The 21240-nt window shown below is 40.9% G+C and overlaps 1 protein-coding gene across 7 annotated transcripts in view; it reads right to left on the minus strand.

Annotated features, from left to right (window-relative positions):
- The window catches only part of ANKS1B (ankyrin repeat and sterile alpha motif domain containing 1B), a 764239-nt gene that overhangs the window by 115197 nt on the left and 627802 nt on the right, over window positions 1-21240 (minus strand). Inside the window, exon 1 of one of the 7 annotated variants that reach the window (XM_044981844.1) lies at window positions 7672-7742. The exons of the other annotated variants lie outside the window; for them this stretch is intronic. The gene's annotated coding sequence lies outside the window, so the exon portion shown is untranslated. Of the gene's footprint in view, window positions 1-7671; window positions 7743-21240 lie in introns of those variants that run through there. 7 annotated transcript variants of the gene reach the window in all.

A 21240-nucleotide genomic window follows, 5' to 3' on the forward strand; every position in this document is an offset into this window, starting at 1 on the left:
TCTAAAACCAATGTTCACTCTCCAACAGGCTAACTTGCGTGTATCTAATGCAGGGATTGGAAACCTTAGGCACACGGCCCACCAAGGTAAGCACAGGGTAAGCGGTGGCCAGCACATCCCTCAGCCCGCGCCACTTCCCGCAGCCCCCATTGGCCTGGAGCGGCAAACTGTGGCCAGTGGGAGCCGCGATTGGCCGAACCTGCGGATGTGGCAGGTAAACAAACCGGCCCGGCCTGCCAGGGGGCTTACCCTGGTGAGCCGCGTGCCAAAGGTTGCTGATCCCTGATCTAATGGGTTAAGAAAGGCTGCAGCTCTTAGAAATGTATTGACAAGGGGATAATGAGATCAGGCTTGGCTTGTCCATCCCAGAAGCTGTAAACAGCAGAAATATACACGTAATGTATGTTTAACTTCAATTCTAGGAAAATCCATCTTTGAGGAAATCAAGAATTTGAGCAATATTGATTGATTAGCTTAATATTGTTTAGATTTATACCATGCACGGATTTCTTCCATATTTTGGCATATGCGATAGGCAATTACTTCTAAGATAATACAGCTTCCATAATTTAGACCAAACAGCCTTTCCTCTTTAATTGGCTCTTCATAAAAGCCATGAAGTTAAGTGGAGTCTTTCAGGATCTAAGAACTGGACTGGACCCTGAGTTAATAGATCCTGTCTGAAAGGCAGAGACTTTGGAGGATGGGAGAAGAGTCTCCCAGCTCTGAGAAAGAGGAACATCAGGATCATGGGGAAAAAAAAATCACTTCACTCACAGGTGTCACCCTAAGCATAGATAATAGTGGAATCAGAAAATGCACAGTAGAGAAATTTTGGAAATGGCTGAGAGAGTATCCAAGGCGCGCTCTCAAGTTCTTGTGTCTGGAGTACAAGTATATGGTCTAGCATGGTGGCAAACAGGTCCATTCTCAGTTTTCAATCCTCTTTGTAAGAAAGGAGAACACTGAAAGGTCTGTAGACCACCGGCTAGTCTGCTTGGAGGCAGAACTGAAATGGCAGGCTGCCAGAGGGGATGAACCAACTTCTAACCCAATGACTGACAGGTCTGGTCTTCATCTGTAGAGGGAAACTTAATGTTGCTGGAAAACCAAGCATTGCTGTGAAAGGGAAAACTAATATAATCATCTACGAAAACTTGTCCTAATAAAATTCCCTGTATTTTTAACACTTTATTGTAGCATTTTATATAATTTTATCTTAAGCTTATCTATCTGAAAGTATGCCAAATACATAGTGTGTCTTTAGTTAGTTTGCTGGAAAACTGGAAATCTGTTTTCTTCCCTACAGGAGGGAAACTATTCTAATGGGTTAATTATATTTTTTCTAATAACAGGAATAAATAAAATCAGCAACTTCAATTATTATTACTGCTACAATATATACTAATACATTTTGTATAACTCATTGCCATGAATAGCAACCCATCTACTGCTCCTGCAAATAATGCAATACCTTGTTACCTAGCAACTGAGAAAAGTCACTGCTACACTGAAAAAACAATCTGAATGTCGACAGAACATTCAGAAAGAACACAAAATAATCCATTCCAATGCTCAGGAATTCAAAATTTAAATAAAATATGCTTGATCCTCGTATCTTCAAAGGCTGGGTTTAGATAAAACATGCATTACACAATACTGACAATATCTTCATGTTCCTGCTGAGGTGCTTCTTGGAATATTTTATGGACACAAGTGTGGGGGGAGGGAGGAGGGAGAGAGAGAGAGAGCACGAGTATACTATTAATATTGCCAAGTCTGATTTTTTTTTTAGTGTTGCTTCAATAGGAACTTTAAAATGTCAGCTTTATTAACACTAAATGCACTTCCTTTCTTTCTTATTTCAACGCACCATTGCACAATACCATTCTTTACAGAATCTTTAGCTCTTTTTAGCATACTGTCAGGTGTACAAAATTATGTCCAGTGTTCTAAAAGAAGAAAAAAAAGACACACCCTTGACTGCATTATATTTCATCCCCATTTTGACAGATTATGGTGTTTTTTTTTATACTGTGCAAATTCCTCAGTAACCAAGAAAGAACAATCGTTCAAGATGATTTCTGGTTCGGATTCATATTCTAGATCAAGACGTGACTTCTGCAGGGCAGGCTTGGAGCCTTCTAGTTTTGTCTTTTGGCCCATGTATGCACCCTCACTAGGCAGTGTATAAAAGGTTGCATGGCCCCTGCTGCTACTCAGGTTCCTCTACATATATACCAAGAATCTACAGGAAAGTTCTGAAATAATGGGACGGTGGATCCATGAAAATGATCACCTTGAAGGGCTTCAGTTACTAGAGTAAAAAAGCATTTTTTTTTATCATAGCATTGTCTGCTATGATCACCACTGTAGGTGATTAACGAACAGCCCCAAAGCCCTAAGGGAAGTGGATCTGAGGACTCAATTAAAGACTGACCGCAGGACTACTCTCCCAAATTGAACCACAGATCTAGAGACTAAACCAAAAGAGTAATGCCATGGAAAGTAATAAACAACTCCAAGTAGCAGCATCTGTAATGGAAACATTTCTGAGACCTACAGTAAAAGTTGCCTTGGAAGTGGTTAAAAGTGCCCTAATCTCTGTCAGTATTGTGATGCTGGCTAGGTCAATCATTACAGGAATATATACACCCTCTAGGTCTTGCTAGTTCATAGCAAGAGTATGCAGAATATAAACACACTTGAACAGTCTCTGAGTGCAATCTGAGTGGCCCCTACTATTATCTTCAAGTGCTACCAACAATCCAGATTGGCTTACTCCTGTTTAGAAGGTAGTTTACAGCCTTCAATATCTAGTGTAGTCTGGCTTCATCTGGTGGTGAATGGAACTTTGGGGAAGACACAGATAGGTTGAGGGACTGTCTGCAGTAGAAATCAGACACCAACTTTGATAAGAATGTGCGATGTGGGCAAAGGACCACCTTATTCTTACAGACCACCACACAGAGTGGGTCAGGATCAATGCCTGTATCTTAGACTCCTCACAATGAAGTTATCCCTCTCTGGAATGCAGTCTTTAGTGAGAGGTGGTGCAAATAACCCTGACAGTGGTTCAAATTGGGGTTCCATAACTTTGGGAAATGCCACATTACAGGAATGGTTCATGCACCAGAGCAAACTCATGAAGTAAATCCTTCAAGAATTTCTCTGTAGGATAAACAAACGTAGTTCTAAACAGACAGACAGAGACCAATACTACAGCCAGACGCACTCTAAGATGACAAAGTCCAAATTACTTAAAAGGAAGCAGATATCCATCCTATTAATTGTGGGCTGACTGGTGGGCATCCAGTCCTTTGTCTCACCCCAATGGAAAACAATTTCCACTTTGAAGAGTAAGTATTACTGGCAGAAGGATTTTTGCTTTCCAATAAAATCTGCTACATCTCCAAGGAACAATCATAATTCAAATTATTCAGCCAGCCAGAGACAGAGACTTTGGATTTAGGTTGTAGAATTTGGCCTTGCCCCCGAGACAGAAGATTCAGCACAATGAGCAGAAGGATTTGAATCTACGCTACCAAAACAGAAACCCAAAGCTAGTGAGCTGATACTGGGCTTCTAATATTTTGGCGAATCCTAGGGATAAAAGGAATTGGATTAAACCTATAAAGGAGTGTCCATTTAAGACAAAGAGCAATGCACCTGTCAGGGTTTCCATTAATATGCACTTTCTACAAGGCAGAAATGTCTTGCATGCCAAGAAACCTGTTCTCACCTCCAAGATGCTTTTACAGAGTTTGGAAACCTGCATTCAGAGCCCTTGGATTGTACCACAGCCCAGATCTGAAGTGTCTGTTACTAATATTGTAGAAGATGGAGTAGAGCTGAAGAGAACATCCTGGCAGATATGGTATGATTCTATCCACCACAGAAGGTAACCCAAAATTGCGAGAGGCACAGTAACCAGTCAATTCATTTAACCTAGATGCAGTCAAGATACTGTTCTCAGCCAACCCTGCAATACATTAAACTGGAATCTGGCTTTGAGAATTACATATGTGCAGGAAGATATGAAGCCAGGGACAGAAACTTATAGACATTTGAGAGCTTTGTTTGATGTCAAATACCAGAAGTATCTTGACAATTCTCTGGAATCCATCCTGCAGGTCTGGCATCTACAATCACCCTTGGAAGCTCCACTATCTTTTTCAGGATGCAAGTAGATTTTTCAATGTTTATTCTGCGGGTCAGGGACTGGAATAATCATGCAGATTATTTTAAGAAATTTCATTTGTGAGTCAGTGAAATATCAAAATATGGCTAGTTATTAATGACTTGTTATCTCTAAGGTGGGATACCCCTACTGTCAAGAACTTAATGAAAATTCTTGGGGCTATGGAGAGCCCAAATGGTTGGAACATGAAATTGGTGGTTTTTCCACCAGGGAGCAGGGACTATGGTAATTACCTGAAATTGTATAAAATGATAAGTTGTTATAAGTAAGTGTTGTTAAGCAAAACTGTATGATGGAGTATGTTGTTGCACAAAGACACAGAGGGGTTGGACTCTTGGATGGAAGATCCACTCAGACTTTGCATTTGGAACTTTAGGGGGTTTGTATTTGAAAGACCATTGGCTGGCTCCTGAGGAAAAAATGGTCAAGGTCACAGAGGAGGTCTAGGAGCTACATTGAGATCAGGAAGGTAAGCAGTGCCAAACTCTTCTAAGATTAGGCTCTCTCTCTGGGAGTAAGTAGAAGAAGGGTTACTGACTGCTGTTATGTTTATGGTATGTTTACTCTTTTAAATCAAAGTTTAGTGGTTTTTTAAACCCAGAAGTCAGAGGCATAGTCAATCAGTGGGTTCTGAAAGCATTTGCAGGGCCCTCAAAATACAGTTAAGAAAAGCAGCCTGGATCACCTGATATTTACTGGCAAGTGTTCTGTGAGGAAGATGCTAGAGACTAAAGGGCTGCAACCATGACCCAGAGACACTGGTGTTGAACAAGGTGTGTTCCCTGGAAGGGGCAAGTTGTGACAAATCACCCACACAAAAATCGGAGGTGTTTCCAATGAGCAAGGCTACTCATGATGGGGAAATGTCTCTCTTTCAAGTTGAGAGCTATAAACCAGTCCTGGTGAAATATGGATGCCAATGTCACCATATAGAATTTCTGCTTGACATAAACTTTTGAGAACTTCAGATCCAATTTGCAACATAAACCCTCTCTTCAGTAATTGAATAAAGCTCCTTATTTTTGTACAACTAAGAGATCTTCTCTAGTGTTCCTATTTGGAGGAGAGAGATTATTTTGTTCCTCAGTACTTTCTTGTGAAACTTGTTTCAAGGCTCTTGACAGAACTGTCAAACCTGATGTTTTCTTCTAGACATGGTAAGAGGCAAACCAGCAAAAGCAGATTCAGACATCTACTTTTCTGTTTAGTAAAAGCTAGCTGTATTTGAGAAGACCATTAACCTCTACACTGTCTAGATGACCCCTATCTCTGTAAATAGAAGATGGTAGAATGTTTCTTGGAATATGGAGCATAGAAACCTGGAGATCTTAAAAGCAGCTCTTGAATCTTTCAGCTTCCAAAGTCTCTTATCTACCTTCTGACAGAGGAGTCAAGACTTCCAAAGGAGAGATTGTCTATTACTATTAGCACCCCAAAGAGAAAACCAGAAGATCTCGGTCATGGTAGGTATGCAGCAATTCTCTAAAAAGGACCATATTTTTTTAGTTTAACGTACTCACCCTCCATACACCCACATCAAATATAATTTGAAAGCTTATTTTATGTACGTTTAGATGGGGTATGATATGGAGCTGTCAAGTGGAGTTGTAAGCCTACAGGCAAAGTGAAACAATGTTCCCCAATTTAAGAAAGTGTCATTTTATGCATAGTTCCAGAAACATAGTAACATGACTATGGCTAAACTTTGTAATTTTTAAGCTAATTTCAACACCTTAATATGGTGCTTATTAGTCAAAGCTACCAAATAACAATGTATTGAAAGATTTTTATTAGTTTTGATGGGCGAGTATTTTTTCCCCAGAAATTATGAAGCTGTTTAGCATGTGGCAAAAATAGTGATCAACATTTAATCAGTAACCCATTTTTTTCCCCAGTTCAGTTCCAGTTCAGGTTAAGTAGATAGAACAATATTATGATTCAGGTTTGGTTCCAGCTCACCTCAAAATACGGTCTCGAACCAGTTCCACTTCAACTCCCTAGTCTGCCTGATAGAAGGTTTTAATTTGTAATCGCACTACTAGTCTATAAAATATTCTAGAAACTAGCTTTTTAATTCAGTGACAGTTAGGCGCAGGTCAGTGTTAGTGGCAATACACAGCTTCATATTATGAATATGCAAAAGGGAAACGAGGGAAAGAAGTGACCTAAAAAGTAGTAGTAAAAACAGAATCCACAAATAAGTCCTTGCCTCTGCACTGAAGAGAGATAAAGAGCATGTTACAGCTCTTACCACCTATATCATCCACAATATGACAAACCCATTTGACCCTGGATCATATCCACAGGTGCTTAGAAAAATCTACTGGACTGCATGTAACATCAGATGTACAAGAGTCTCTACTGAAAATAGCAGATGCTAGTGAAGAACAAATGGAGAGATTTGTGAGAGGTGCACTTGATTCTGATGGGACATGTAGCTTCTTCAGCCCAGTCAAGAAATTTGGCATCAAAACATTTGCTGATATGGCCAGAAGCTTTCACTCTAGACATTGTTTTCTGCAGAGCCCTGTCCTTAGCAAGATGCAGAGATGACATCTCAACAGCAACTGTTCTTAGTCACCCAGTAGAACCTGTGCCTATGTCCCTCTTCCATGCTGATGGAACAATGAGAAGAACAGACAAAGCTGAATTAGGGCATCAGCTAGGGTAATCAGATGTCCCGATTTTATAGGGACAGTCCCGATTTTTGGGTCTTTTTCTTATAGAGGTTCCCATTACCTCCACCTGCCCATCCCGATTTTTCACACTTGCTGTCTGGTCATCCTAGCATCACCTGGAAGCTCAAGCTGAAAGAACCCACAAACTAAGAGCATGCCACAAAGAAACCAGAGTTTACATCAGAAATGCCATGTCTGTCATACAAATGATGCCTGGAGACAAATTCCACACATTCGATGAACTGGCTGATGAGTACTTGAGACAGATCTAAGATGGATTTGACAAAGCTAATTCTGTAATTGAAGTCTTGATAGATCTGACTACAGTAACTGTGAAAACTTCAGAAAGACAGCGTTGGACTAGATTGAAGGTTGGATGCAAGAAATACCAAGTGAATACCCTGTGCCTCCATAGAAAAGTTTCTAAAGTGGCATCCAAGAAGCAGCCACTTGTAAAATTCCTCTGTTCCTATATGGTTCAAAATGTACATGCAAGCACAAGAGCACACCCAACACAGACCGTCTTCTTGCTACAGTAGCAAAGTCCATCATCAATAGAAATGTTGAAGAAGTCCAAGATTTGTACAGTACTCATGAGGAAGTGGACACAAGCATGCTTCCATATGCTGAATTTGCCAATATGGCTTTTGGGTCTTGTAACCGGGTCCTTTCCTGGGCCGCCCCCCTTGCTGAGCTCTGTGCTCCCTCAATAAAGCACTGTGAGGCTTTTCTTGCTGCAGCACCCGTGGCTTTTATTTACATACAGTTCCCACCACCAGCGATACTACTTACAAGCAGACAGGTCTTCCTATCTCCTCTTTTACAGGGAGTCTCCCTTCAGCCTGGAGACTGCCCCTTCCCTGGCCATTCCCACCTTGCAGTGGCTGCCAGCCAGCCTTTATAGCTCTTCAATGAGCAGGCCCACAGGTGCAGCCAGTTCCAGAGGCCAGGCACCAGACTTCTCCCCAGCCCCAGTCTATTTCTCCTGATTGAGGCTGGCTGAGCAGGGGCTAATTAGGTGCCTTTGCACCAGCACCCTGCTACAGGTCTATTGGTGTCAAAAGAACCATAGTAATTAGGTCACCTGATACAGATGTTTTGGTTCTTGCTGTTTACTGCTTTCCAAAATAGAACAAACAGATACCAGCATGTTTCAGTCCATGTTAACAGTGCCTAAGTGACAAGTGTTGCTTCAGACCTGTATGTGCAATCAGTGATGCACTCATTTTTGACTTCTGCAACACATTTGAGGTCACTAAGAAATCCAATTTTATGTCTTGAAATAAGAGAGTCATTAAACTAACAAAAACAACTGCAAATACACCTCTACTCCGATATAACGCGACCCAATATAACACAAGTTCGGATATAATGTAGTAAAGTAGTGCTCTGAGGGGGTGGGGCTGTGCGCTCCGGCGGATCAAAGCCAATTCGATATAACGCGGTTTCACCTATAATGCAGTAAGAGTTTTTGACTCCCAAGGACAGCGTTATATTGGGGTAGAGGTGTATTTCAAAGTGGCCATTTTAACCTATTGATGGTATCGTTGTTTATCCCCATATCTATGGAAGCTTCATCATTTGACAGCGCTACATCATACTTCATCTTAAAAGCTTTCAAATGATGTATAATATGCATGATTGTGGAGAGGGTATGTTAAGTTGACCAAACTGATGGTGTCTGCTGCAGTGGGGTTCACTTGCAACATAGTTACGCTTCTACTTCCTGGGCTCTGAAGAGGATGATAATGACTCACAGCACCAAGAGTCAGAATCCTTAACAGACTTCAGGTCTCTGGCTTGAATTCAGCACATAAGCAACCTCATCATGCAAGACTGTGGATCCACACAGGCAGTGCTCAAAGAACCACCTGTTTAGGATTATCTGACTTTGTTAAATTGCACGAATGACACGTTTTAACAAACTGTAAAGTAATATCACCATCTTACATGAAAGCACCAACTTAAACTTACAAAAGCAAGAAAATTCAGACTGGAAGCTAAAAACACCAGGCTAGTTATATCTGTCCAGTTCCATGGGTTTGACACTGTCCATGTCAAATAGACTGGTAATAGCAAAGTCCATCATGAATTTCTTGGGAATCTTACTCTTCTCCTTTTTCAGGTTACAGAAATTTCTGCTTGGTCACATGTTTTTAGGGATGGGTGGAAAAAGCAGGAAGGAGTGGTTGCTGTTGTGAATGTCATTATGAATTCATCATTCAGCTCTCTGGAATGTCTCTACAGTGTAAACAAAAATATTCTGGACACAGTTTACATACCACAATGTACAATATGCATAAGGTTTCTTTTAACAAAAGATATTTTTGAGGAACAGCACCACATAGATCTCCAATATCAGTAAATTATTTGCATTTCTGTTATTAAAAAATTCTATAGTGAGTTTTAAAAAGTTATATACATGTGCACCCAGGTAAGACTTTGTGGGGCAAACTCAGAGCTAGCATAAGCAGATGCACCAGCTATGGAAACCACTGGTCTGAATAAAGTGGTGATGCAAGTTGCACACTGAGAGTCCAGATCTCTGTCAGCATCAGTGCTGGAGTGCAAAGGCTTCTTTAACCCATATTTGTGCTCCCCTGATCCTCAGGGCTGTTGGGGCCTGATAGGACGCTCACATCACTTACAGCTGCATCAGGACTGCTCTAACTTTCATTGGCTCATAAAAGCCCATTAGGAATGAGCTCCAGCAATCCCTTTACTCTCTCCCCAACACGCCCCCATGCTGATGGTGAGGCAGCAGAACCAGCAGCTGTGGCACAGAGCTGGTACAGTCAGCTCTGCACTAGCCAGAGATTCCCCTATGCCAAGGAAGAAAACCTCATCTGGCCTGATAGGGCAGCTTTCCAGTCCTTTTGCACCACTGCTGAAGCACAAAAGGACCAGAACAAAAACCAAGATATGGTTGTGGGAGTTAGTGTATATAAAGCAGAGTAACTTGCACTGGTTTGGCATGCAGTGTGTGGAAGCATGCTGAAGAAGCAGAAGGGGACTGTATAAAAGGAAGATATAAACTACAAGTGCTAAACCGTTTATTTTACACTCTCCAGTGCAATGCTTTTCTTGGTACATCACCACTTTGTGCTCCCTCTACATGAAAGTTAGATTCATTTTGCATCCCTGTAACATCTCAAACCAATGCAAATTATACTTTTTTTAAAATTCAGCTACACCTTTTTGCCAAACGGACACCACTATTTATGTCACTGCTGAATTTGGAGTAATATGTCAGAGTTTCAATCAACATATTTGCTTGTGGCTGAAATACAAATGCTCTTTATAAAGTCTCATTTTTAGGAGACACTTCCACTCTTTACACTAGTAGCAACAGCAGACACAACACTTGAACACAGGACTGATATGTGAACTTCATATTCTCACATTAAACTGAAAATCAAAATATACTGGTAAGGGCAGAAATCTTTAAAGAAAGAGACTTGTTAGGACAAAGTTTTAAATTTATATTTGTACCTCCAGAAATAAATATACTGTAATTATTTCTGTAATAATAACAAAACTGTTTTATGTAAGTATTGCATAACTCAAAATATGTAACATACATGTCAGTATGACCACAAAAACATGGAAATTTTTGTTTTGTATCTGTTCACCATGTCTAATGCACTTGTTTCTTTATAGAGTATTTTTACTCTAAGCATTTTTTGCAAAGGAAATAAATATTTTTATAAAAGTGAAACAAACAAACATTCTTCGGGAACAAGTGCTGCACTCTGCTGTGCAAGTGAAGGGGAATCGGAATTGTTCCCTTTGAAAAACAATAAGGCAGGACAAGGACAGGTAGGTTGGGAAACCAGTTACCACCTTGCCGAATGCATTGGGACCCCAGCAGGTGTGGACTGCCAGCTACAGAGCACTGACAAACCCAGGATACCTTGTGTGTCCAATGCCATCAGCACCAGTTGGCAGCAGGACTAGGGCCTAGATGTCCTCTAATTGTGAAAATAATGGTGACCCTATCTTGATTAGAAACAGGGAAGCTTTCCAATTTTCTGTTGACTCAAATGATACTTTGAGCCAGGAATGAATCACAGTACAGGGTTTCCCATCAATGTCAAGGATACAAAAATCAAGGACATCATGAAGAAAGAAAAAATTAGGATAAAATACATATTTACACTAAAAAAAAACACCAACTAATTATGTCATTTGAATGTACTCAAAATAGTCAAAGGGGAAAATCTGTCACTGAGAACTCACTTTTTATACAATATGTATTAGTTCAGACTTTATTTCAAAACATTATAAGATTTTATTGAATTAATATTTTTATGTTGTTGTTCTTATTTTATTATTGTGAAAACATGATCTGTAACATTATCCTTTAATTTTCAAAATGGAAGCACAAAAGGATTTCAGTAAAATTCTCCAGCCAGACAGGCTGCCTGATTGTATATACTTAAAGGAGGGTAGCCCAGGGGAAAATCACCTGAGTTAGCAAGCTTGAGCCAAAAATTTTAAATACAGGACTTTGTCCTGAACTTCAGACATGCTAAACTACCCCAGGTCCCTCTGAAGTCAGCTGGAGCTTCAGGTACTCAACCCCTTTTGAAAGATCATGCCGCTTCTATTCAGGTACTTAGGCAACCTTAGGCAACAACATTTGAAATTTTTGGCCTGTATCTTGATTAAACAGAGACATTTTCTCTGAAGTTCTAGTTGATTGCTTACTCCACATGACAGTTTCAATAGTAAATAAATTATGTCTTAGTCTATGGTTCTACGATTCTATCAGGATTGCAAGAGACCTCAGGAGGTCATCTAGTCCAACCCCCTGCTCAAAGTAGGACCAACCCCCAACTAAATCATCCCAGCCAGGGTTTTGTCAAGCCTGACCTTAAAACCTCTAAGGGCTAGTCTACACTTACCTGCCGGGTCGACGCGGTGAGTTCGACTTCTCGGAGTTCGAACTATCGCGTCTAATCTAGACGCGATAGTTCGAACTCCCTGCGCGCTCCGGTCGACTCCGGTACTCCACCACCGCCGTATGCAGTGGTGGAGTCGACCCTGGAGCCGCAGACTTCGATCCCGCGGCGTCTGGACGGGTAAGTAGTTCGAACTAGGGTACTTCGAGTTCAGCTATGCTATTCACGTAGCTGAACTTGCGTACCCTAGTTCGACCCCCGCCCTTAGTGTAGACCTGCCCTAAGGAAGGAGATTCCATCACCTCCCTAGGTAACCCATTCCAGAGCTTCACCACTCTCCTAGTGAAAAAGTTTTTCCTAATATCCAACCTAAACCTCCCCCACTGCAATTTGAGACTATTACTCCTTGTTCTATCATCTGCTACCACTGAGAACAGTCTAGATCCATCCTTTTTGCAACCCCATTTCAGGTAGTTGAAAGCAGCTATCAAATCCCCCCTCATTCTTCTCTTCTGCAGACTAAACAATCCCAGTTCCCTCAGCCTCTCCTCGTAAGTCATGTGCTCCAGCCCCCTGATCATTTTTGTTGCCCTCCGCTGGACTCTTTCCAATTTATCCACATCCTTCTTGTAGTGTGGGGCCCAAAACTGGATACAGTACTCCAGATGAGGCCTCACCAATGTCAAATAGAGGGGAATGACCATGTCCCTCGAATGATCACGTCTTCCCTAGCAGAGTTACACAGGAGGCAGCAGAGGGCTCAGGCAGCCCCTTCTGCCCTAGCACACCATGCTGGATGCAGCCATAATGTAGCGAGCTAATGCAATGCCTGCTGCCCCAGAAAGGATATATCTGGATAGGCTGCCCCACCAGCACCTGCTTTGCTGAGGGAAGTGCTGATTCAACCTTTTAAAAAAACACACGGCAAGAGATGTTGCTCAGCACCACCTCCCATCAATATCCAAGCATAGTATGCTTGACAAAGGCATAAATGGGCCAGATCTTCAACTTACACAAATTGTTGCTCAATTTAAATCAATGGAGCTATGACAATTTACACCAGCTGAGGATCTGGCCCAATGCCATTAAGCACCACCACTTAAGATAGTGATCCTCTCCCGAACCTCGCTGTGCAGCTCTGCATTTTAATGGCATAATTAAGACCTAAGTTTTGTGAAAAACGTAACAGCTACAGATAATATAGAGCAGTTGATGTGCTCCATGAATTCCAGTCTTACAGAACATCACATAGTGATTGGTTGGTGGTGTTAGAGAATGTTTTGGAAGTGCCCTCAACATAGAAAACATCATATAATTGTTTGTTATTATTGTGCAGTGATCACGCTTAATGTAGAAAAAGCATTTGACTGGATCGAGTGGAGCAATATAGATGTGTTCTGAGATGGGTAAGGCTTGAACAGAATTTCTGAAATTGGTCTTATGTACTAGCCCTAAATCACTGAATGTCATTCTCAAAAGTTTCACAGGCAGACTCTAAATAGGAGTTCCACCTGTTACCCCTGTTATGTAACCTGGCCATAAAGACGCCTACTCAAATTATAACAAAACAACTAGAGTAGATTGAGTAAAAGTAGAAAATTATATAATGCATATTATTCCTGCACTGCTGTCATCCTCTTATTCCTGGAATAAATGAAACTTTACAAAAATTATATGCACTCAAAGATTTATTCCCATCATGTATGGATATGAAAATTATCATCAAGGCTCCGTTTATAAAGTTATTCAGTGGTGTGGAATCCTCTAGTAAACAGATTGGTGAAACGGGCAACTACATCCCTAGAGACTTGAGCTCCCATATCAGATTGCAAGTGAAAATGAGTTTGGCTGTTTCATCTGAGTCTCTATTTGGGTATTTTGGAAAGCCAGTAAATACATAATCAGTCTTACAAGAGGTCTGAGAATGAAGTAACACAGGACACTGCCAATCAGGACTAAGGTGCACTAACACAGTTCTGTGAAAAACCTTTCTTCCTGGTTTCTTGACTCAGGCTAGTGCTAAGACTCTCTCCCCTCACTTTCATGAACACCAATTCACTTTCATAGTTTTAAGGAAAATAATTATGTGCATACAGTTTGGTAATGTGCTTTAATTATAACTCCATAGCATGCCTATTGTGCTATCTCTTTTAACTAAACATTAACAGAATACTTTTTACTAAAATCTTTTTCTATGCATTTTGAGCCCACTGACTCCAATGGTAGTTTATTAATGTTAATGGAAAGTGTTACAGTTTTACTTACATTTATCATATAATTACAGTACAGATGTTTGACAGATGAATCAGGTTTTAATTAGCTTTCTAGGTGACTGCATTATTGGTAATATTGTACTTCTATTACATTTTCGTATGATCTATGAAATATCAAAACAACTAAATGGCATAAATGTTTTACTTTTTCTATATAGACTTGACTTTTCTGCTTAGGTGCCTTCTGTTATTTTAAATTCTAATTTTTAACTATTTCTAAATTGTTGCTTACTCAAGAATTCAAACTACACTTGAAACTATGTAAGACTTTATAAAGCAGAATAAAACATCAGTATATTAGATTGTTTCTGCAAAATGTTCTGGAGCCTTTTGAAGTTGATGGGGTTTTGATACTGACTTCAATGAAAGCAGGTGTGACAAAGTGGAATTTTTTTGTACTATTTTTACAAAATAGTACTATTTGTACTATTGTCTGTGCCTCAGTTTCCCCTGTGTGCTGCATTGTTACACGGTGGGGGTGAAAAGGGACTGTTTGCTCTCAGGGCAGGCTAAGAGACAAGAGTGTGGACATTGCCTATCTGTCTGTAGCTAGATCCCCATATCAATGGAGCGTTTAAGAAGACAAAGGCAAATCCAATTGCCCAGATATTGAGACCTAGCAACCAAGGACTCAAGGGATTTGGATCGACCCACCGCTCAGAAGATAGGATGAGGAACATTCCCCAGCAGGATAACAAATGACTTGGAAGGTGTGAGGTGGGGAGATAAGAGTTGACTTCTGGAAGGACTCGGGGCTCACTTCTGCAGTATGACCAAGGAAGTTAGAGGGAGAGACAGACAGCTTAAACCAAGGGTTCACTGCACCTTGGCTGGGCTCTGGGCTAACCAAAATGAACTATGCTCTTTAATCTTCAGTTCTCTATACTACTGTAAAGACTTCCTATCCTGCGTTTCCAGTTCACAAATAAATCTTACTGTTTTGACAACACTGTGTGAGTGTCGCTGCAAATGCTTGGTGAGATGTATTAATCCCTGAAGAGTGTTCAAGTCTCCACCAGGAGTCTGTCTCAGTTGGACTCACAGTGTGAATCATGAGTGCTGAAGGCCCAGACGTGCAGTCTAAGGAGGCAGTGAAGCTGCATGGCTTACCCTGCAGGATAAATGAGACCCATAGGGGGGTCTGGCACATGTGAGGGGTTCCTCCTAGAGACTGTTTGAAAGTTGGGGGTACAGCACCAATCCTGTGGATCCATGATAGCAGGATGAGACCCATAATCAAACAAACAGATGTCCAAACATTATAAACACATCATCTTAATCTACAGCTGCTCTTCACCCATACATTTTGGTAATGTTTAGATATATAGCAACAAACTCTGATGAACATTGCCATTCACTTTGTATTTTCATATACAGGGATAACAACACTCACTCACTCATTTCTTTGACTCATTATTCTACCTGTGAGTTTGCAATCATTCATAGCTCTTAGAAATTAAAACAAATTAGGTATAATATGATGTTCACCACTGCAACATAGAATCAGAAGAAAGAAACTGCCCTGACCATGCTCTTTGGAGCACATATACACTAATAGGTCTGCTATTTCCACTGATTTCTGAGACAACTCCCACTGACTTCAATCATAGCAGGACAGAGTTCTAAGTAATACATGCTTGTGTCACAAACTACACTAAGGGTCTGCTCTTGCATTGCAATCAGTGGGACCACTCACCTAATTAAGGGATTACATGATCGGCTCCCAAGCTAATATTTAGCTACAGCAGGACAAGTGAAAGAATGATTCACCTTCCTTTATGTAATATTTCTCATCTTATTTTTCCTCTGATTTTTAAACTATTTTATTCCCCCCCCAAAAGAAAAATACTGCCTGAGGAAAGTATTTTAGAATTTAATCAATGGGCTAAATCCTGCAGTCAAACACGTAAGACTCTCCATTGACTTCATTTGTTATTAGTACAAAAGTGCCAGCACCATGGTATCTGGTCTTCAGTATTTCAAATAAGAGTAGAACCACTTGATTCCCTATGGCCTGCTATTTTAAAAGAGAATGGAGAAGAATCTGTACAATCACATGGGGACTCAAGATCTCCTAAGTGAAGCAGATGGAAACACCTGGACAAAGATGCATTTTAGAGCAATTTCTAAGTGTGTCCAGGTATGTGCTTAAATATATTTCTGGGGGGAGCAAATTCCAAAAGGCACAGGCCTGCTTGAGAGAATGCCCTGCCTGCAACTCCATTAGATCTGACCCATGGGCCACTGAGTTCAAACATTGCAGATGCATCTACATCAGGTGATGGGTTGGGAAATAATCTGATGGTCATTATGGGCACCTCACTTAAGGTAACTGTATATTACACAAGCATCTTGAATTTCATCTAGCAGCTGAATAGCAGGCAGTGCAGAAGCGCAAGTACGGGTGTGATATGCTTTCATTTGACCACCCCACTCAAAGGGTGGCTGCATTATGAACTAGCAGGAATTTCCAGCTGGCTTTAACAAAGAATCCTACTAGAGTCCATTTCAGCAATCTGGCCAAGAGGTCATTAAAGCGTGTGTAACTGAGACAAGATCTATATATGGGGAAAAACAGCAGCAGCAAAATCTCTTTGCCATTTGTAGACTGGGAGCCTAGGAGCAGTGATGGTTCTAAGCATTGTCCCTATGTTGTGGGCCACTTTGATAATGGCTCAGCAGATACCCTTCATTGATGGAGAAGTTACAGACTTTACCAGGTCCTGAAGCTATTCCCATTGAACGTTAGCATCATCTTTGTCTTGTCCAGACAAAAAGCAAAAATTTCAATCTAGATCCCTGCTTCTGTGAGGCTTGTATGGTGGTGTCTGGGTCAGACATATCAGCAATATATTGATGACATTGGAGCCCATATCATCTCATGATTCCCTCAAAAGAATCACAAGGTGTTGAATAGAAAAGGTGACAGGATAGAGTCCCGTGGAACCCCACATGAGGGCCCGGGTAAGGAAGAGCAGACACCCAGCATTGCCGTCTGTGAACGACAAGAAAGAAATGAGCAGGATCGCTCTAAAGTATTCCATCCACACCTGCTATGGCAGGCAGTTTGTGTAAGAAGTATCTCATGACTGATAGTGTCAAAGGCTGTTGAAGATGGAGGAATGTCAGCAAAGATGACTGACCTTTTTCCAGTGCCCTTGGAAGATCAACCATAGTAATAAGAGCCATTTCCATGCTGTCACCCAATGCTGAATGTGTCAGATCTGAGATGTTTTTGGAGTTGGTTTGCTATCACTTTTTCAGTCATCTTTCCCAGAAAGAGGTGGTTAGTTATTCAGCACACTGGGGTCCAGAGCGGATTTCTTTAGCAGAGCCCTGATAATACTTTTTTCACAGTAGCTGACATTCCTCTCAGCCACAATGGGCACAGATACAGTTAACATGAAGTCAGGCATACTGTTTGCAAAGTTGCAAGTTCTCCACTTGGGACACAGGTTTACAGTATGGCTGCCCTCTTTCACCTTCACCTTGTTATTCTGGATCTCATGAGGGAGATTTCAATCCCTAACTCTGGGCAATTTACTGCAGATTACGCAAATACAAAGACAGAAGAAAAAAAGTCTTTCTCCCCATGCTGACTGCTGCACAGCATTACAAGAACTCTTTATGTCAGAGAAAGATTAATCGTTGGACCTCTCACAGCAACTCCCTAGTGTTCTTCTCACTTTTTCATTTGTTACAGGTAATCAAATCAAGGTGACCTACTGAAGATGGTTCGGAAGGAAGGAACATGCTGGTGGTTGTGTAGAGCTGAACTGTTGCAGAGATATACCAGACAACCTGTACTGGATGAGAAAAGACTTATCTTCCAGGGTATCTGAAAATTAATAGGATCAATAAATCTCCATAAAAAGCAGTGATCAAACCATGACAGCAATTGTTTCCCTAGTTCTGTTTCCTTGGCAGTGACAAGGTTTGGAACATCTTGAACACCTGGGACCAAAGATTATTTGTTATAGACATGAGTTGGCATGAGGACCAAGAGACCTTGTGCCAGCAACTCACTGCTACTGCCTACTCAAATGGATGAATTGTGTTGATTTGTGGTGGTTCAGAAAGCTGGTGCAATTCTCTTGAGGTGTCATTTGTTCTCCAGAATTTAACTTTCACCTTTTTACAATGAAAAAAAGTATTCACTAGTTCTTATAATTGTGAAGAAAACTTTCAAAATGTGAATCAAGTATAAACTGATGTCTGCCTAAGTCTGCAGACAACCTGAAACAATAACTCTGATAGAGGTATGAACTGGTCAATTCATCTCAGAGGTGTGCTAACTTTGAAGCCTAATTATAATTTAAATGTTCAACATTGTTAATCAAGGCTGAGCAAATCATGGGAGAGGGGCAACAATATGAACCTACAGTCTAGAGAGAGTGGTGTTTTGTTTCTCAGTTGTCTTAAGTGGGTGAAGTCTGGGCTATGTATGGAGCTTAGAAAGGTACCTTTCATTCCTCCCCGTCCCCCATCAATTCAACCCCTATCCTGCATGCAAAATGAAATCTCCCAGGACTAACTGTCCAGGGGACTTCAGTACACAACTTGACAATATCGCAGTAAACTTCAGAGCACTGTGGAAGTTTGATATATACGTGAAGACTGCAGCTCATTATGCTTATCATTATGGTTTAACAGAGGAAGAATTTTTCAAAAATGTGTACTTTTGACAGATTAAACAAAATGGAATCAGTACCACCCAGATTGCTGACAAAATTTAAAAGAAAACAAATAAATATATAAAAACATCCATCACGGAAACACAGTTAATGGTAGTCTGTTCTTGGAACTTAAGTTTAATCATAATTGAGCTGAGGCAATGGTCCTTCTTGAACGGCCTCAGTTACAGAACTACTACCCAGAGATTTATTTTATTCTATCACTGGCTGCATTTAGGGAAGGCTGCAAACCGCAGCTAGAGTTCCCTTGCCTTGTTTTTGCATCTTCTACCCATTTTTTCCTCCATTCCTCTAAGTAATTTGGAAATTAATCCATTTGAAAGTGGAGGGTTTTTTTTAAGATGGCATCACAAGGAGGAAAACTGAGTCCTTAATCATCTGACTTTGTTTTTTACCACATAGTGCTTAGATGTATTGTTATAGGTGACCCATAAATGCCTTGAATTAATACACAGAAGCACAGTAGGTTTTTTGTAATTGCATTTTTATGGATAAGCTTGTCTGGCATTGGCTGATCACCACATCTCCTTCCTTTAAACCAATCAAAATTTAACAGATCAGTAGTATTACGAGATTCTTTCCCCCCCTTGATATATATATATTTGCTGGTCCCAGTCCTGCAACCATTTGCACACATGGTTAACAGAGGAAATCATTGGGACAGCCCACATGCCTAAAGTTAAGCACACCTGTAAGAAACTGAAAGATCAAGAGGCCTGTGTGAGTTACAAATCCACATCAAAGAGAAAAGACCCCCATAGTGAACAAGTGTCAAATTACTACACCAAAATTCATCAGCTATAATAACTAAATCTCCATTGCTTTTATAGCACCATTAAACATTTTGTGATACCATCAGAATGGAGTTTTATAACGTCATGGTAATTACACATTGCAGGATCAAGGCATCCTGCTTTGAAAATAAACGTCTACTCATTTTACGTAAATGCCTTGGATTTGTATTGACATTCATTTAGAAATTGGAAACCATTGCACTGTGACAACATTCTATTCTGCTGACCTTATCTCTTCAGCAGAATATTATATCTTATTATTTCGCATATACAGTGTAACACTGCATGCAGATTTTTAACATGGATCCAAAAGACCAGTTACTGACTGTGACAGCAAAGGCTACTTTCAGACTAGTTTGTAGCTCATTGACACAATAGACCAGAATTGGTTCCTTTGGAGACATAAGATCTGTTTTGTCAGTAATGTTCCCCAAACTGGACATTGTGGTTTATTTTGTTAATATTGCTGCTGTCCAGAGCACTGTGGACTAAATCTTGATTTCATGTATGTGGGCATGCATTGCCAGCAATCAACCACTTCACATACATGTACAAAAGTGGAAAGGAATTTTGCAAGATACATGAAAATGCTTAAAATCCTCAAAGAAAAACATCACTGCACATGTGCAGTAAGTAGCATTCTAAATAATATGCTAATAGCAATACTACCAACCTTAATTCCAGAATATAAAATAATGGCTTCTTATACTTTATTTTTAAAATCTAAGCTTTTTTGAATTATGAAAGTATGAATCATGATTTCCACCTGTACACATTGCTGTTTCTTTCTTTTTCACATTCATAGCCCTAAACAGCTGAACTGATTTTCTTGACAATGTCTAAACAAAAAGGGCAACATAGTATGGCTATAAAGCTGAGACCTTCTTTGACAAGTTTTAGTCCGGAGCAAATTACATCCAAGTTATAAAGTCACTGAAAATAGAGGTTTACAATGTAAATGCTGACACAACCGTCATGAAAACAGCAATTGCAGGCTCTCCATGCTATATTATAGCTCTCCGGGGTGTATCACTTGAAAGTACATGCCCACTCTCCCCCACCCCAAAAGATTAATCATTGCTTAAAAATACATGGAGAGAGCACGGTGTAGATAAAGCTTTTCAGTGTCTCTTCCTCCCAGTACCACTCAGAGGTGATGAAAACTCACCAGACGACAGGACCATCTCCATCAGGCAGCTGAAACTACATCGCACGCGATTAACATTTCGCTTTACCTTTTTCATTTTTTTACAAAACAAGGAACGACCGACATTCCTGAAGACGGAGCATTTGGGTGGGGGGAAAGAACCGATCCTTGGGATCGCCTGCACTTTGCAACCCCACAAAGCTGGAGCAAGGCGGGCACATAAACAGACAGCCAGCACAGGTTAACGTAAAATAATCCCCACCATCAACCCAAACTACAGCAAATTGGGGTGGTTGGGGGGGGGGGGGAAGGGGGGTGCCCCTCCAGGCTCGGGCTCAGCTTCCTGACCCATTTGCAGAAATCGCCCTTCCCCACCAAACCCGGGGGGCTGCGGAGGGGTGCGGGAGGGAGGGAGGCAGGGGAACAGCGGTCCATGCAATGGCAATTCAGGCGCGCTGGCTACTCACCTAGGGGCGGCGGCGGCGGCGGCAGGTGGGGGTGGGCGGGAGGCCGCTGCTCTCAGGGCTATTTCTATGCTGCAGCTTTTAT

The sequence above is a fragment of the Mauremys mutica genome, chromosome 1 (assembly GCF_020497125.1).
Source record: "Mauremys mutica isolate MM-2020 ecotype Southern chromosome 1, ASM2049712v1, whole genome shotgun sequence".
Lineage (NCBI taxonomy): Eukaryota > Metazoa > Chordata > Testudines > Geoemydidae > Mauremys > Mauremys mutica.